We start from the raw sequence: 19,705 nt of genomic DNA, 5'->3' as shown, positions 1-19,705 counted from the left end.
GGATCACAAGGTCAGGAGATCGAGACCATCCTGGCTAACACGGTGAAACCTTGTCTCTACTAAAAATACAAAAAATTAGGCGGGTGAGGTGGTGGGCGCCTGTAGTCCCAGTTACTCGGGAGGCTGAGGAAGGAGAATGGCGTGAACCCGGGAGGTGGAGCTTGTAGTGAGCTGAAATCGTGCCACTGCACTCCAGCCTGGGTCACAGAGCGAGACTACGTCTCAGAAAAAAAACAAAAAAACCCAAAAAACCCCAAAAAAACTGGTAGCCTTTGTGTGTATGAAGGGTTTGAACTATAATAACTGCTTTCAAATAGATACAGGACTATACAAGGTTACTTTTTCTTTAGTGAATTTTGGTAGTTCTCATTTCTTAAGAGATTGGGCCATTTCATACAAGTTATCACGTTCATTATTATATATTGTTTGGAGCCAAAACTGATTTTAACTGATACAAAATTTGATTTCTGGCATTGTAAATGGCTCGTCACTACTTTTAGCACCAAGTTGATTACGAGATATGAACAGTACACTGGGCATGATAAGGAGTGGATGAGTCAGCCCTACAATAGCATTTTAAAATAAAAGACAGCTCAAGGGAACTTGATATAGTTATTCAAGCAGTGCATAACTAGTTAGGCCTAAGCGAGAGCCAGTTTGAGAAGATTGGTTTTATTTGTTGTTGCTGCTTTGTCACTTTGCCTCTAAGCTGTTTCTAGGTGTCTCAGAAACTCCGCCTCCTGGACTGTGTGTGGTGTGTCTTATACAGTGGGTAACCAGTTAACCTAGAGGCAGAAGTTCCTCATGTTTGTCGGTTTGAGGTCTGTATCATAACATTGTAGGCAGATGACCTTTTATCACAGCACAGACATTCTGTGAAAATAGGACATTGTTATTTTTAAAATGGGTCTTCCCCCGGAAAGAGAAAGGCAAAGCTTTCCCCAGTCTCCCCTTTTGCAAGCCTGGGTCATCCGCTCAAGCTGATGGGCTCACCTAACAGTTCCCGGTTCACACAGAGTCAGGTGGTGGTTGGATGAGGGGGTCTGCCCCTCATGCTCAATGCTTCATTCTAAAGGGTCCTCTACATTTGGAAAGTTCCTGTAACAGTATTTAATGTCACTGAAATTACTGTTAGTTACAGCTGGAAAATTCTGGGGAAAAATATACCATGGGACAGTGAGCACCTACACTGGCTGGGTTGGAGCCCTTTCTAAAGATTCTGGAAACACTCGTTGAAGAACTGACTCGATGTGATTCATTGCAGGTGAACCGATACGTCATCATTTCTTTTAACATAGAAAATATATTAATGAGTCTGAAGCCCCTGACGCAGCTGGGGCCAGAGTGTGCCCTGCTTCTGGCAAGACATCGTGGTTTCATGGGCACAGGGTGGCTGGCACCCCTCCTCAGGTACCGTGGTTCTGTAGTCAAAATGCAGTTCTGAAGTCAGCAATGTGGGAGGGATCTCTTACCAGTCTACACGATCTTCCTGATAGCATCACTTCCCCCTCCTTAGGGAGCATCTACATTTTGGCCAAACATTAGGAACTTAATATTTAATGTTAAAAGAGAAACTGTTTAGAAAGTCTAGGAACCTCTCATGTGCCTCGTGGCAATTATAAGATCCCTGGGCCCCCCTTAAACAAAGAGCTCTGTTCTTTTAAAGCAATTACCAGAAGTAAAAAAGCAATAATGCCAGTAAAACTTTTAAAGGCACATGTGCAGGGAGACTATTGGAGTTCAGGCTGTCTGTGGGTAGCTGGTGATCTAGCTGTGACACAGGAAGATGCTGCCTTCTGGAGGGTGAAGTCTCAGTGTCCCTACAGCCATTGCTCCTGCAAACCCCATCTGTGGTTGGTGGAGACATTAACATTTAGTTGACACTTTTACCTTGGTTGGGTGGAAGGTATTGCATTTCCATGGAGCATCATTGCATCTTGATGTATTGTCTACTAGGTTGCCAGCATCTTCAGTAGCAAGCTATGGTTGGGTTAGTCAAGTGATTCAGTCAGCAAAAATGGTGAGGTGGCCAAGCACCTTGGCTCACACCTGTAATCCCAGCACTTTGGGAGGCCAAGGTAAGAGAATGACTTGAGGCTAGGAGCTCAAGACCAGCCTGGGTAACATAGGGAGATCCCATTTCTGCAAAAAATCAAAAAAGTTGCCGGGTATGATGGTGCACACCTGTTGTCGCAGCTACTCGGGAGGCTAAGGTGCCAGGATCCTTTCAGCCCAGGAGTTTGAGTTTGAGTGAGTTTGTGACTGCGCTACTGCACTCCAGCCTGGGCAACAGAGTGAGATCTGTCTAAAAAAGAAAAAAAAAACATGGTGAAGCATTATGAAAGAATTTTGCTTGTGAGTTGCCCTTTGGTGGTTGGAAGGAAGCTCGTGTCTTGGCTTCCATACTTGCAGCATTTGCCCCATGCTGCTTTCTCAGCCCCACCTGCGCCCATCCCTCCAATGGGCCCTGCCCGTCCGAAGCTCTGTCCAGTACTGCAGCCCACGGTGCCACCCTTCCCGCCTTCGGTGCATGTCCTTCGGCCTGGAGTGATTGCTCAATGTGGCTGCCATCTTCACTGTGTGCGAGCTCCTTGTCTCCAGAGCCTACCTGCAACTTTGACCTTCTCTTCCTGGAGAAACCCCTCCTCAGGATCTGGTTTTCTCTGTCAGGCACTGTCCTCACTGAAGAAAGCTTGCCTTTCCTCCTTTCCATGCTTCAGGCTAACTTCAAATCCTTGTCTTCAAAGTTCTTTTTTTCTCCCCATTTTCCTCACTCTCACACCAGTCCCAATGTTTTCGATGTCAAATGGGCTACATTTGTAGTCTTGGTCAAGAATTCCTGTTGAATAAGAGTGGGATGTGTCTCTTGCTGTATTTTTATTGATATGATCAGATTTATGTATGTGTACATGGGAGCTGTTTTAAGAACTTAAAATTATGCAAGACCTCTGTAAACTTATTTTCATTCATCTGAATACGTGATTTACTTACCTTAGTTAAAAATGACAGAAGGCCCTAGTTATACTGCTGCAGTTTGTTTTCAGACAACATTACATTTAAAGATCTTTTCATGTTAGTACATGTAGAGTATCCTAATTCTTTTCGACCTTTGCGTGTAATGCTATGCTATGAATTCACTGTTGTATAGAAACATTTCCCTACTGATATTGGGACTAAAGAGTACATTCCTGCAAAATATTTTAATCATTTAAAAACACTTCTGTGTTTCTGTGCTTTCTGTAGAAAGTAAAAATGTTATGTTTTGAGAATTCTACCATTTGAAGGGTATTAGTCACATGAAGATAAGGAGTAACTTCATTTTGTAAAATAATCACTTCTAGTTTCCTGTGTTTAAATATATGTATGTATTTAGTTTGATGCATATATATTTAATTTGTATGTATCTCGTAGATTTATGACTTGGGGGTATAATGCAGATGTGTTACATGGATATATTGTGTAGTGGTGAAGTCTGGGAGTTTAGTGCACCTGTCGCTTGAATAGTGAACGTTGTACCCTATAGGTAATTTTTCAACCCTCACCCCCATCTCACCGGTGTCTATTATTGCCCTCTATAATTCCCTGTATACAATGGAACAGAAACTCTGTAACAAGTGCTATGTCTGGCATTGGGGACACACAGAGATGAATAAGGCTGTACCCTGAGGAACATCTGACAACCTAGGCCACTGGTAATACAAGGCAAGGGAAGAAGTAGTATTGTCTTCTAAAATAGAAACAGCTGGTTTTGACTTGGGACCAGGCCTAAGGGGACAGGCCTGGGTCTGGGGAACAGGCTGTGGAAAGGGTACTCCTGGGAGTTGGGAAATCAGCCTCAGATCTGCAAGAAGCAGCTTCTCTTCATCCTTAGGCGGTGGGTGTCTTCAAATGAGAGGACCCAGGAGCAGCAGGTTCTTGTACCACTGAAGGCTGTGACAAAGGTTAATAAACGCCCTCTGCCCCCAATCCCACCTCGAGATAACAGCCACATATGTGTTCTTCAGCTCCTTCCTTCTGACTCAGAGGTCATTGAAAATTTTTTTTACAAGAATGTAATATATAATGTGTATATGTATATTTGGTGTGTGTGTTTATCTTTATATATACTACTGCTCTTGTTTTCACTGGGCCAATTTCTAAGAATGAGCTGAAGGTTTTATATATACCTACACATATAATTTTTTTTGCTGCAGATCATATTCCAACCAATGGCTTAAGAGCACAAATTGTGGTCTCCTGACAGTAACCGTGCACGCTGTATGGTTTTTAACATCGTTTTAATCAGTAACTATTCGTTTTCTTATTCTGCTTTTTCTCATTTCACATTATCTTATGTATCCTTGTTTACATAGGTTCCTAACCTCCATATTTACCACTTTTTAATAACTTTCTATCCTTTCTTTGATAGAATATCTCAGTACAGACTGACAACTCCTCAGCTGTTGGGTTTAACGGGTGAGGAGGGGAAGGGCCTTCGGGAAAGAAGCCTCACTTGTTGATTTCTCTCTTCACACCTGTGCACAGGTGCAATGGTTGGATTTACTGACATGGTAGAGGGAAAAAACCCACCATGGTACTGTTTAACACAAAGCACTTAAGCATACTCTAGGTTCTTTGGGCGGGAGATCATGAAACGTTCGGGGTATATTTTACTAATAGAAAAAGTACAAGTCTTCCAATATGTAAACACGATTGAATTTACTATAAATTAGAGAAAAGATTAATGAATTTTTATTTCTTATTTTCCAGTTATCCCAACTACAGCACGTTGAGGCTGTTTGCTGTTCTGACATCTTGCATAGCGTTTTGTTGTCTTGAAATTTTATAAGAATTTAGGAGAAGACTAATTACTTAGCTAGTAAGGGCTGCAGAGAGCTTCATTCAAAGTGAATATCTGGCTTACAGTATGGAATCACTCCACTGCTTTTTCCTTATATTGTCCGATCACTTGGTCAGTTTGAAAAAGGTGCATACAGTGATACCAGAAAAAAGTTATTTTCTTGGTAGCTTTTGTTAGCTTCTTAGAACATCTGTTATCAAGCTGAGTTCATCATTCCTGGAGAGCAACTAAAGCCCTAACCAAATGTGATTTCACTGCCCGTATCATGGAAGATGATGGAGTTGGATTGGAATGTTGAGTGTTTGCCTTTGGTTTCTGAGGTCTATTTTCCAAAACGACGTGGTGAAAATGGAGTCGTACACTTTATCTTTCCAGAAAGCACTGGGTATGTATGATACCCCATTGGTTTAAGAACCTCATGTTTCAGGAGGCAGCTCGGTTATCTCCCTGTAATAACAACCAATTCCACAAACCAGTTGTTTGATATGTGGGGCTTGAAGGCCTCCTGGTTTGGGGATGGAAACAAGAAAACCAAATTGGAGTTGGCCTGAAACACAGCTACCCCTGAACACTCAGCTCTCTCTGACCTGGGCTTGGCTTTGGAGACTGGGTTCTAGCCTAGAGAGGACATGAGTCAAGTCCCCGATGTTACGCGATGGAAGGACACGAGGGCCTGGTCATGCCAGGTCTGTGGGACTCTAAAAATGAAGGGCAACATCATGGAAAATATTGTGACTTAAAAGAGCGTCTAAGAGGCAAAAAAGTGATTTTTTTCAAAGCCATGTAGATGAAATGTTACTTAGGAAGGCGTTAAATTGAGGTAACACGTGGCCCCTTTGGAAAATCATAGGAATACCCATACAAAATGGGAACGGACTGAAGAATTTGCTTCCTGGTGAGGTAACATTAATTTTGGAATTAGGTACATCTGGCTGCACTAACAGTGGTTTTCCAACTCACAGGCAGTGTTTATTAAAATGCAGATTCCTAGGTTCTTGCCCAGATCTAGTGAATCATGATCTCTGGAGGAGATTCCTAGGTATCCTAATCTTGAGTGGGCTCTCCAGCTGATTTTGAAACACAGCTAAAGCTTTTAAGAGCTTACTATGTGCCAGACACTGTTTTGAGTGCTTGCTATGCATTATCTCACTTAGAATGTAAAATGATGGTACGAGCTCAGTATTATCATCTGTGTTTCATAGCCAAGGAAGCCAAGGCTTAGAGTAGCCACTGGACTTGCCCACGGTCACACAATGGATGATGGAGCGGGGATGTGAACACATGCAACGACGTGTCTTCAGAGTCCACACTCCCAAGCACCATGGTGCCTGCTCAGCTTTTTGTGCTCTTTGTACTCTGGGAACCGCTAAACAAATCAACTTCTCTGGCTGCCGATTTCCTCATTGGTAAAATGGATACAAACAAATTTGAAAGTGTAAAGCCTGTAATAGTAAATCTTGATAATGAAGAGAAGTCCAGCAGCTCTACTTTCTTAGGCTATGAAGAACATCTCTGTGATGCAATGTTCTATATTTGTTGTTTGCATTTATGGACAAACTTCAAATATGGTAATGGCAGTAATAATGAAGAATTTTAAAAAAATTTGTTTAGCATGCTTTCTTAAATGTCCCCTGTGCTGAGCAATTTCACTGTGGCCAAATCTGGATCCCTTCTAATCTTTGAAAATTTCCATTCTCTTTATTTGATTTTTCTACATTTAAAAACTTTTAGCCTGACAAAGAAAAGACGCCCTCTTCTTGGGGTCAAATATTTAAAGGCCAATGAGTTTAAACACAAGTATCTGTATAAGCAATAGTAAATACATCATCCGTTTGTCTACAGTGAAGAACTTTGATTAGTGACCTGCTCACTTTTGGAAAATACATGAAGGCCTCCAGACCTCTATTTGTTGCCCTGGCAAAGATAACTTGCCAGGAATCTTTTCAGAGGATAAAGAGAATCACTTGTTTTTGAAATTAAAATCTTTTTTTTTTTAAGGTGACAAATCTATCCTTTCGAATTTAAGAGCAGGAACTTAATTCAACAATATACTTACACATTTATTGCCTGTTGCTGAGGCTAAATTTGACAAGGTGACCTTTTATTAGTCATTTGGCCAAAAAAAAAAAAAAAAAAAAAGGGAATCTCTGTCAAGACTTTGCTCTTTCCACCATCATAGGGTGACTCATGTGAGGTTGAAAGCGAGTAGCTTTGGGCAGGACTGCCCTGGGGCACAGCTGTGACCTCTAGTTTTGGTGAGTTACAAAAATAGCTGTGGCTTATTTCCACTTGTTTATTCTCATGAGGCGTTTAAACAATGTGAATTGATGAACCACAAACTAATTTTTGTTAGGGGTTTCAGTACCTTTCCTAGAAAAACATTTCTAGCATGACCTGTAAGTAGGCAGAGCAAACTGCCCTCTTGTCTATCTCTAGGAGTAAGTTTTCTCTTCTAGAAGATAATGAGTGACATTGCTGAAGTCAGGCTGGTTGAGGACCAGGCAGGGGAGGAGAGGAAATCTACTCGACTAATAAGAACACACTATCCTTCCTGAATAATCCAGCCTGTTGCAAAAGTTTGCATAAAAAGGGTGAAATCATTGACTGATGTTTAGTCAGTGAATATTTGTCAAGTGCCTGCTATATGCCAGGTCCCAACTACACAGTGATTTGTACAGAAAACAATGAAACCGGAAGTGGTTCCTAAGCCCCAGGATGTGGAGCCTAGGAACACGCAGTCACATACACAGCAAGTGCGGAAGCCCAGCAGTGGCCAGTGCTGCCAGGATAGGCCGAGCAGGGAAGCGCGGTGAGGGGCTGAGCTAGACTGGACACTCAGGAAAGCCTTTCTGGAGGGGTCATGTTTCAGCTGAGATCTGAAGGAGAAATAGGGTTCAACTTGCCGAAGGATGAGGAGTACCTTCTGAGTAGAGGGAAAATGTCTTCAAGGCCTGGTGGAGGTGGTGGAGGTAGGGAGAGGAATGGTGTGTCTGATGAGCTGAAAACACTGGGTGTCACTGGTGCTTGGATATCCTGGGGTGAGGGGAGTAGGGTACAGATGGAGCGAATGACTTAGGCAGGAGAAGACCATGAAGAGCCTGTGGGCTCTGAGCTGGGGTAAGCTGCGGAAGGATTTTAGGCAAAAGGTGATAAAATCAGATTTGCATTTTGTAAAGAACTTTCTGTCCACCATGTGGAGAACACACACAGATAGACAGGCCAGAAGTATGGAGACAAGTCAAGAGGTTGAGGCATGGGCAGGCATGGTTTCTAGGATGAGGGTGGTGGTGAGGATGGAGACAGAGACACGTAGGAAGGAAAATCTCCCTTGACTGGGAGAGGGACCATTTAAACACAGTGAGAGAGAGAGAAAGACTGGATTGACTGCCAGCGTTGAAGCATCTCCAAATGGTGGAGGGTGGTTTTACTCACTCAGAGAGGAACCACTGGAAGCAGACTAAGGTTGTTATTGTTGGAAATGTTATGAATTTAGAAGCATATAGTGTTGAAGCATGTCTTTCTGATATCCCAATAGAGACAACTAGAGACATCCGTCTAGCTATATAGCTCTGGGTCTCAGAAGAGCACTCAAGATTGGACAAAAGAATTTGGGAGTCTCTGTATGGCCATGGGTATTGATAGAGTGTGAAAGGAATGAACTATAAATGAACTTTGAGAAATTACAACATTTAATGACTGAGTGGAGGAGGATGAGCCAGCAAGGAAGATTGAGAGGGACATGCAGGAGGAAAACCAAGAGAATACAGTTTCCTGGAAACCAAAGGAAGGTGGTATTTCAAAGAGAGAGAATAATAGTCAGTGGTGCCAAAAGCTACAGATGGTCCAGTAAGATGAGGAGGGACCAGATTCCATTGGATTTAGCAACACGGAGATTCTCAGTAACTTCAGGAAGATTAACTTCAGAAATTAATGTGAAATCCAGGGGCAGGGGCGTGTTTTACCCAATGCAGAATATAACAATATTTTTAGGGCACTAATCATAAAGTTAAAGCACAGATACATACTGACCTCTGGCTGACTGATTTCAGAGATATGCCATGTGGATATTTCTGGAAAGATTTGTAGCTTTCTGGACAAGCAGTGGGGTGGGGAAGAAATGTAGCAAGTTTATGTGTGGGGGGAAAGAAAAGTAGTCAGAAGCCCTGAGAGTTAGTATTTGCAGCCACAACGCAAAAGCAGGCCAGGTGATCAGAGGTGCAGCTCTTGCATCTCTAAAGCTGCGGGACTAGGATATAGTTGCCAGAATCTATGAAAGTGTGAGTGCTGTGGGTCTTGCCTCGTGAAGGCAGAAGGGTGCAATGAGAGTCTTGTCCATTCTATCGCCAGCCGTATTAGTCTGTTCTCATGCTGCTAATAAAGATGTACCCAAGATTGGGTAATTTATAAAGGAAAGAGGTTTAATGGACTCACAGTTCCACATAACTAGGGAGGCCTCATAGTCATGGCAGAAGGGAAGGTGAAAAGCAAAGGCACGCCTTATATGGCAGCAGGCAAGAGAGCTTGTGCAGGGGACATGATGTATAAAACCATCAGATCTTGTGAGACTTATTCACTACCACAAGAATCAACCCCATGATTCAGTTATCTCCCCCTGGTCCTGCCCTTGACTTCTGGGGATTACTACAATTCAAGGTGAGATTTGGGTGGGGACACAGCCAAACCATGTCACCAGCTCTGCATTATATTGGGGGTAACTCTGCTTGCTTTTTTTTTTTTTTTTTTTTTTGGTGGTTGTTGTTGTTGCTATTTTCAACTGGGAATGACACTGTTCTAGGTTTCTTTTCCTGAGGTCATTTGCAGTTTTGAAATTGTAATAATTACGTTCATCAAGGTGAACATCTAATTTTGCATGCTCAGTTAAGCTAATCTGGCATTTGCTGTCCTGTCTTCATCATTGGATGAGCTAATTCTTTGTACTTTTTTTTTTAAATCACAGTATTTTGTCTCCCCACTTGCCTTTTAATCCTCTGTGCATGTGGCAGTGAGCTGTGGCACTCCCTCAAAGGATGAAGTCATGTTTGCTCCCCTGAGGCCTTCTCTGTGTAATCGTGGTCTCTGTATAACACCAAGGCCGCAATTTTCAGGAATAAACACAGATGGGAATGGATGATTCCCTGGTTTCATAAAACCTCTAAGCAACATTAGATAATGCTCATTGATAGAAGTAAAACTCAATTATTCTCTGTGCCAGTAGTTTTTATGTCTCATAAGAGATTCTACTGGAGGGATCACTGGGTATTTCAAAGATGTTTGGAAGCAACACGTTGATGGAATTGTCTTCAATGGAAAGTCATAAATGTTTGCCGATGATTTTTGGTGGGTCTATCAAAATCAATTAACCCTACCATTGTTTCATTTTGTGCTCACTTAAAAAATAAGTATTGAAGAGGACGAATTTTGCAGCAATGGGGAAAATACTCCTGAATACTGAAAACTCTTTGAATTCTAGAAGAATAGAAACTTGAGAATTGTTCCTCAATGGGAGAAATATTTAGAAAGGCAATTTTCATCACTTTGTATTTTTCCGTGCAAGTGGAATAGTTAAAAACATAGTGATTTAAGCTGACTCAAAGTATGATGAAAGAAACATGAAATTTCTTCTAAGTGGAGTATTTAAAAATCATATTGAAATCTGAGGATGCTATGGAAGCTGTTAAGTTTATTCACTGGAATATGTACAACATATATTTTGCACAGGAAAAAATGTTTTTTGATATAATGACATTTATGATGTAAAATATAATAGGACACAACTTCAACTTGAATGTTTAAGAGGAATTAAATAAGATCATGGCTGCAAAGTTCTCAGCACAGTGCTTGGTGCACTGTGTATGCAGATGGCAGCTGGTGTTACAAGCCTCTCACTTCTCTAAAGAATTCTTCACTACAGCAATGCTGGTGACATGTCTGCACATCATGGGAACCTTTGGGAATCTTATATACACCCAGTGTCTTTTCTCAAGACAAGCTGCATACTCACAAAGGCCAGGTGCTTTGCCTCAAACTGACTGGCCCAGTTTGGGGCATTAACCAACAGTGTCCGAATATGAGATGTAATTTGTTTACAAGGTGCTTCAGCCGTTCTGTGGTGAGGTTGCCTATTGAGTAGTTATCAGTTGACACATCTGACACTTTTTCAATGTCTTAAAAGATTCTTGGTAACCTCAGGAAGATTGACTTCAGAAATTAATGTGTAATTCAATGGCAGGAACATATTTTATCCATTTTTTTCAATGTTTTACACTGAAAAAAATGTCAGATGTGTCAACTGGTAAAAACAAAAGGGATGTGTCATAAGATCAATCAGTAAAAACAAAGGGGTTGTATCATAAGAGGGAGAAGGGAAAGACTTGGATGGAGAAGAAGGCAGAGAGAGAAGCTGCACCGTGGGGATAATGGCATCAGTGGAGGCAGTCGTGGGCATCTGCTGATGAAGGGTGCTCATGGTCCAGTAAGATGGGGAGAGACCATGGACTGTGTGGGGCTCAGACAGTGAGGAGCCTACTTCATTTCTCCTCTAGGCCTGGCTGTGTAGTTTCAGAGATGTCCTCTGAGTTTTCTTTCTTCATTATCTTCAACACCTCAGGCTGTGCTTCTCAAAATTTCCCATGAAAGTACCCCACAGTCTGATAGTCGAGATGGGGAGCCTTGGAGATCTGGAGATCCAGGCTGGAGCTGCAGGCAGATTCCCTTCACTTCTCTACTTCTCTGTGAGATTCCCTTCGCTTTTTCTTAGGATCTCAAAAATGTACCTGATTTTCATACTTCAGTCTGTAATAGATTTATTTGAATTGGGGGGAAGACTGTCATCCAGAGAACAGATGCAGTAAGAAAATGTGCTGCTATTTGAGTACCACATTTGGAGAATTGATTTAAGCAACCTGGCACACCTCTGTTCTTTACAAACTAAATGGCCAGAGAACAAGATGACCTCACTTTTTCCCAGAAAGCGGAGAGGGTCATTTGCAGTCTCTTGTAAAGATTGAAAGGGTGTCTGTAACCCAAGCTACAGGGTCCCCTCATGCAGCTGGTCCTGGGACCCAAATTAGTATTTACCATTTTCTTTCTTTACTGCCCATTCAAGATTCTTCACCACTAACCAACATTTCAGTGGGTCTGGGTGGTTTGACCAATGGGATAATCCAGGCCTTTAGCCCTGAGGGGTGTGAACTCTTAGTTGCCTTGCTTTTATAGGTGTGTGATTGAATACATTGCTATTTACGGCTGCCACGGAGCATGAAGGCACCTTGTGGGACTGTAAGCAACAATGCAACTGTGGAGAGATGCATAAACTACACTTGACTTGATAGCCCACCGTAGACAGTGGTGGTTCAGAGTCCTTGATATTTTGCTCTTTTCATGTAATGTTTCTTAGATGCATTTCCGAGTAGCAATAGAATTCACACATGAAGCAGTTCATTTTTAGCTTCTCTGCTTTTCTACAGTGTTTTAAGTACACTGATATGTTATCATTTCTTTAGTCAGTATTCAACTACAAGATATTTATCTCTGTATTATTTTTTGGCTTCCAGCTTTTGGGATATCCAGCTTCCTTGGGCAATACTTCTCCATGATCTTTCCAGTTGGGTATTTGAAAATACAGTGGAAATAATTACATCTTAGACACAAAAATCTACTTGATGGTGTATCAGTTTATAAAAGAGGGGATGTAGACTTAAAAATTTCAAAATCAGAACTTTTAGTAATCATCTAAAGTTATTTCATAGATTAAAAAATAATTCCAAGGATTTAATGATATGCTTTACCATAATCATAACAAGTTGTGCAAACATATTCATAGAAATCATTAATATATGTTAAGTACCTTGCTAAGCATTTTACTGGTATAACTTCATATAATAATCTCCTGTGGTTATCCACAATTTATGGATAAGAAAATATATCCAGTGAGTAGTGGAGCTGGGACTCGAAGCTGAGACTGTGGAGACAGCAAAACCCATCCCATGAGGCCAGTGAGAAGAGATCAGGTCAGTTTCAAAGTGAAGGCATTAAAATATGTGTAAGAACACCCTTGGGAGTAAGATGGGCCCCAACCCTCTGCATTTATGCTGAACCCACCAAAATGTCAAACATTGAATCCCTTTAAAAACTGTCCTTGGCTAAGTCTAAGAACAGGAGCTGGATTTCACCACATAGGCCATATGTTTGCAGCCCTCCAATTCTTATGGAAGCATTTTGAAAGCACTTTCACTCCAAAACAAGTTAAAAAGATCGCTCTAATAAGCAACTCAACAATTTAAACTACATGTTGGCTTAATTAAAACATTTAGATCACAGTTGGATATTATTTCTCTATTGAAATATTTTCCACAAGGATATCATTTTTTTGTGAGGTAGATTAGTAAACAGATGAAGGTAAAATATCTGAGACATGGGCTCATTCATTGGATAGAATTTATTGTATTCCCTTTGGAGTTGTTGTGGGATAATGACAGGAATGGAAACATGCATTCACGTAACAATCATTTACTCATTTATCAAGAACGTATTCAGCTGGTGCTGTGTGGCAGACATCCTGTTAGTTGCTATGTCTACAGATAGTTCAAAGTACTATTTTCTTAGTACAGTGCAGATTGTTTTAAAGTGTCACTAAGGAGGTATTTCCATAGTTCATCTGTAGAAGCAGTCTTTTTAGGCATTTCCTGTTCTATGCTTTTATTCTTTAATAGTTACAACAATTATATAAAAGGGCTAGGGATGTCATCTTACAGTTATAGAGTGTTAGATTTGGAATTACATCAAGGACACCTTCTTCATTCCACAGATACGGAACTGACACCAGGAAGCACAGTAACCTGGAAAAGTTTGCAGAACAATTTAGAGGTGCAGGCAGGAGTGAAACCAAGCCTCCTTATTTCTCCCTTGTCTTTATTTTACTACGCTACTGAAAATGAAGGCATAAATGTTTATCCTCAAGGTGAGAAATCCATTTTAACCCATTCTAGATATGTAATAAGTTATGAATATCTCCTGCAAAGCTCATAACTCTCCAAATAATCTCAACAGATTCAACATGCAATGCCAAGAAATTCTTAATTATAAACTAAATAGTTCATTAAGACATTAAATCCACTTGATCCTGGTGGATAAGCTTTTTGATGTGCTGCTGGATTCAGTTTGCTGGTATTTTATTGAGGATTTTTGCATCGATGTTCATCAGGGATATTGGTCTAAAATTCTCTTTTTTTTGTTGTGTCTCTGCCATCCCTGGGATGCAAGGCTGGTTCAACATATGCAAATCAATAATAGTAATCCATCATATGAACAGAACCAAAGACAGAAACCACATGATTATCTCAATAGATGCAGAAAAGGCCTTTGGCAAAATTCAACAGCCCTTCATGCTAAAAACTCTCAAAAAATTAGGTATTGATGGGACATATCTCAAAATAATAAGAGCTATTTATGACAAACCCACAGCCAATATCATACTGAATGGACAAAAACTGGAAGCATTCCCTTTGAAAACTGGCACAAGACAGGAATGCCCTCTCTTACCACTCCTATTCAACATAGTGTTGGAAGTTCTGGCCAGGACAATCAGGCAGGAGAAAGAAATAAAGGGTATTCAATTAGGAAAATAGGAAGTCAAATTGTCCCTGTTTGCAGATGACATGATTGTATTTTTAGAAAACCCCATCATCTCAGCCCAAAATCTCCTTAAGCTGATAAGCAACTTCAGCAAAGTCTCAGGATATAAAATCAATGTGCAAAAATCACAAGCATTCCTATACACCAATAACAGACAGAGAGCCAAATCATGAATAAACTCCCATTCACAATTGCTTCAAAGAGAATGAAATACCTAGGAATCCAACTTACAAGGGATGTGAAGGACCTCTTCAAGGAGAACTAAAAACCACTGCTCAATGAAATAAAAGAGGACACAAACAAATGGAAGAACATTCCATGCTCATGGATAGGAAGAATCAATATTGTGAAAATGGCCATACTGCCCAAGGTAATTTATAGATTCAATGCTATCCCCATCAAGCTATCAATGACTTCCTCCACAGAATTGGAAAAAACTACTTTAAAGTTCATATGGAACCAAAAAAGAGCCCACATCTCCAAGACAATCCTAAGTCAAAAGAGCAAAGCTGGAGGCATCACGCTACCTGACTTCAAAGTATACTACAAGGCTACAGTAACCAAACCAGCATGGTACTGGTACCAAAACAGAGATATAGAGCAATGGAACAGAACAGAGCCCTCAGAACAATACCACACATCTACAACCATCCGATCTTTGACAAACTTGACAAAAATAAGAAATGGGGAAAGGATTCCCTATTTAATAAATGATGCTGGGAAAACTGGCTAGCCATATGTAGGAAGCTGAAACTGGATCCCTTCCTTACTCCGTATACAAAAATTAATTCAAGATGGATTAAAGACTTAAATGTTAGACCTAAAACTGTAAAAACCCTGAAAGAAACTAAAAGAAAACCTAGGCAATACCCTTTAGGACATAGGCATGGCCAAGGACTTCATGACTAAAACACCAAAAGCAATGGCAACAAAAACCAAAATTGACAAATAGGATCGAATTAAACTAAAGAGCTTCTGCACATCAAAAGAAACTACCATCAGAGTGAACAGGCAACCTACAAAATGGGAGAAAATTTTTGCAATCTACCCATCCGACAAAGGGCTAATATCCAGAATCTGCAAATAACTTAAACAAATTTACAAGAAAAAAATCAATCCCATCAAAAAGTGGGTGAAGGATATGAACAGACACTTCTCAAAGGAAGACATTTATGAAGCCAACAACACATGAAAAAATGCCCATCATCACTGGCCATCAGAGAAATGCAAATCAAAACCACAGTGAGACACCATCTCACACCAGTTAGAATGGCGATCATTAAAAAGTCAGACTGCCCCCAATAATCCCTCAGTGACTGACACTTGAATATAAACTTGTAATATGAATGGTTCTTCCGAAGAATCTCACAGACTCCAATTTGGCAGTGATGAGTAACCTTGCAGGGTTTTGAGGCAAATGCCTTAAAACGAAGAATAAAATGAATATTAAAGAGAACACAGGCTCTTTGTGGTCTTCCCCTGAGTTAGCACATGGAAGGATATGCATAGGTTATATGCAATACTTTGTATCAGAGACTTGAGCAGTCATAGGTTTTGGTATTTGAGGGAGGTCTTGGAACAAATCCCCCACCGACAACAAGAGGCAACTATATGTGTCCAATCTAGGTCACCTACAGCTTTGGATGTCTTTCCTTCTTCTATCACATATATATGTGTGTGTATATATGTGTGTGTGTGTGTGTATGTGTGTGTGTGTGTGTATATATATAGTTGTTTGGTTTTCACGGGAAACAGACTGTGATATTTACATGCAGATGGCTGATTTAATGGGAAATAACACTATTTCCCACTAAGGCTGAGGAACAACACCTGTTGGAGGTGAGACGATTGGGTTGGGCCAGAAGTTATTAATATTTGAACCTCAATGGGATTGCAACAGCAGCCTCAGCCAATTCTGCAAGGAGCTCTGGGACTGGGTTGACTCTTCATAGTTGTCCAGACTTGAGATAATGTACCCAGGCCTCTAAATGTCCCCAGCCCCTGTCTAGTCATTGGAAAGGGGATGCCTCTGGGCATGGAACAGGAGTTTGAGAAATGAACAGAGTTGGTCTGGGGCCTGTCTGCTGCTCTATAAAATAATCTTTGAAGACCGAGTGACTGAAATCACATTGAGAAAATGAGACTTGAGGCAATTGGTGAGTAGTTGTTATGATACTTAAAATAGTTGATAAGGCTGAAGGTAGAGAGATGAGTTATAATTTGGACATGTCTCTTTTTTACTTTTCTGACAAAGCAATCCAGATTCTTTTGCTGGAAGGGAGATGTTTAAATGGCATAAGCCTTCTCCTTGATTGCCTGGAGCTGTGGTTGGGAAGCCCAAACAGGCAATGACGGCGGATCAATTGCTGCATTGAAAAAAATTTTATTCAACATTAACTTCTTAGCAGGACTTTGGAAACTGACCCAGTTCTCTACTGGCTTAGCAAATGCCTGGAAAATGGGACTTAAAAACAGTAACATAAATCAAAGGGTTAGGGCAAGGAGATATGGATGTCTAGGAGGACAGCTACAGGTTCTTGAAGATTAAGCTTTTCCTGTGCAGTTTGGTATCACAGCCTAATGAGCAATGCGTTTGGCAGGTGGATCCTGCTTGAGAGTAGGATAGAGAAATTAGGAAAGAAATGAAGAGTTCTAAAGGGAGTATTTTTTAGATTTAAGAAGGTAAAAAATTCAAAATAACAACTCTAAAAATTAAAAAATCTCAAATGTCTTATGTTCATCATTATGGAAATAGTGTTTGTCTTCTATCCAAGTCATAATCACAGGATGTGATTAGAGATATATGTGGCATATTTGAATAGTCTTGGGCCTCCAGGATGTTGAAGGTGAGAAAACTGTGTCATAGCTGGGATCATTGAGAGAAAAGAGGGTGTTCAGCCCGGACCCCTTCTGACAAGAGAGCTGATGATGGCCTTTGAATATGAAATTCTGATGTGCACAAAAGAAAATAACCTTGTTTACATTGTGTTGCTCCAGAGAAAGGAACAGGAAGCAATGAGAAGACACAGAGAGATTTTGATTCAACCTAAGAAAGCACCTTCTGACATTAGGGTCAGGGAAGTGGCCCCCCTCCCACTGGACGTCCTCCCGCAGAGGGAGGTGACCGTCTGCAGGACCCTGAGGAGGCGTTTTCTAGACTGAACGGGACAGCAGGCCATATATCCGCTAAAGGCCTTCCTTATCCTGGGATTTTATTACTCTGGGTCCTCAGAGACAAATTTTTCATCCTGGTTCCTTTTTGTCTTCAGTCATCACACCACCGTGACCATGACTAGGTTGGCGTGTAAAGGGGGCTCTCGTTAGACATGGCCTCTTCCCCTGCAACTCTGATGTCGGTGTAGCCCAGAGGAGGGGGCAAGGCCTTGTAGTAGAAAGAGTGTGGATTTGGAATCGGGCAGTTTTACGTTTAAATTCTAGCTGTTATGTTGCTTGTATAAGTCACGCCACTTTTCTAATCATTCGACTTCTCTGCATGATACTTAAGTAACACTTGAGTAACGATACTTAAGTTAGGTGACAGGAACTGTTTGAAAGTGCCTAGCTCCCAGCAGGTGTCCACAAACGCAAATTTCTCTTTCTCCAGAACTCTGCGTGTTTCCCTTCTGATTGCAGTTATTACGTGATCGCACATAATGTTCAACAACTCAGCTCCCTCTGGTACTTCCTTCTGCCAAAACTAGGTCTTAGAGAGTCACTGTGGCTGAAAAAAGTCAGGAAGGAAAATGGAGAGGCCAAGACGCAAAGCACAGCCTGGCCTGGTATTTCTCATCTTTTTCAGAACCCAGCACATCACCTTGCCCGCTAAGTCGCCTCCTTTATATCTTAGTTCTCTCTGTGACATCATCATTGTCCACATCATCTGGCCCCTGGTCCCATCTATCTTGGGCAGGTGGCTGAAAAGTCGACCCAGTGTCCCCAGGAGATAATACCAGGCTTCCTCCAGGAAAGACAGGAGCCTAAATGACTGGAAGAGCCAAGAGCTGGATGGGGATATTCAACCTGCACCTGCAAGGAACAGGTGCAGGTTGAATATCCCCGTCACACTGTGAAGTCCACTGATATGGGACCTGTTGCCTCTCCCAGTACCCTGCACGTGCCTGGATGTTGGCGGGATAGATGGATATGGAAATCTGTCACTTTAGTAGAGTTTGGGAAATGCTCTTCTACAAATTTAAAAGAGATGATAAAAACCGGATATGACATTTTAAATGAGAGAGAAAATTCTAAATACTTACAAGGAAATCAATACGGTTCCTGTGTGGTGATATTGTTGAAAATACCAGAGACTCTTTTCATGGTTTACTCGACTTTTGTCTGTATAAATCTGAGTCTATGACATGCGTCGCTATGAGGGAGGACCCTTTTACTGGTTCTATGTGCTGATGTCCTGGATATCCCAGGGGCTGCTACTGATGGCTCGGACCTGCAGGCCTCTCTGCACAGCTGCCGGGGGAATGGAGCTGCTTCCGTTATTTCTCACTTGTCTCTGTGACATCATCATTGTCTACATCATCTGCCTCTGGTCCCTCCTACAGGCCTAGGCATCTTGGGCAGGTGGCTGAAAAGTGGAGCCAGCATCCCCGGGAGATAGGGAAGTCCCTTCCCTTGAACGGACCTAGGCTCTTTATATCTTCTCCTGTAGTGCTGGGCCAATAACTGACTGCTTTATGGAAAAAAAAAATACAAAAAACAAACAAACAAAAAAACCACCTTGCGTTCATGCCCCCAAGACTGAGCAGACTCTGTGGTACGGTTTATTCCCCAGAGGCCCCATGGGATCAGGCTGAAGCCCGACTGCATCGGAGACCACATCCTTTTTCACTTTTCTTTCCTCCCTTCCAGATACGGCTCCCACCAACCCCCACATGTTTCTCATGAGTGCACTCCGTTAATAAATGTCTTGCACAAACATCCCCTTCTCAGGTTCTGCTCCAGGGAACAGTACCCAAGACACTACCAGCATCTGTCCCTCCATGACACACACCTGTCATCCCACACATCAAAAGACATCCCATGTAACAGGATACAAGCACGACTGCGAACACACTCACTGCCGCCCGCCCCCACAACGAAGAGACAAAGGAAAAGTCCATCCCTCATCTCGAGAGACTTTTTGGAGCCACTGTTCTTGGAGCCCGTTACCTCTGGGTGAGATTCATTTTTCCCCTATTTCTGTTTTAATTTTTTACATTTTCAAAGTGAGAAAAAAGG

The 19,705-nt window shown here is 41.5% G+C and overlaps 1 long non-coding RNA gene across 1 annotated transcript; it reads right to left on the bottom strand.

The window, feature by feature from the left end:
• Window positions 1-651: 651 nt before the first annotated feature.
• On the bottom strand, window positions 652-18,925 carry LOC112611652. The gene is made up of 3 exons (XR_003116702.1): window positions 18,730-18,925; window positions 994-1,098; window positions 652-873 (listed from the first exon to the last, which is right to left on the bottom strand). It is a non-coding gene; the product is annotated as an uncharacterized LOC112611652 (long non-coding RNA).
• Between the last annotated feature and the right edge of the window lie 780 nt (window positions 18,926-19,705).

This window comes from Theropithecus gelada, chromosome 18, assembly GCF_003255815.1.
Source record: "Theropithecus gelada isolate Dixy chromosome 18, Tgel_1.0, whole genome shotgun sequence".
In the NCBI taxonomy this organism is placed as follows: domain Eukaryota; kingdom Metazoa; phylum Chordata; class Mammalia; order Primates; family Cercopithecidae; genus Theropithecus; species Theropithecus gelada.
This window is presented reverse-complemented; position numbering and strand designations above follow the sequence as displayed.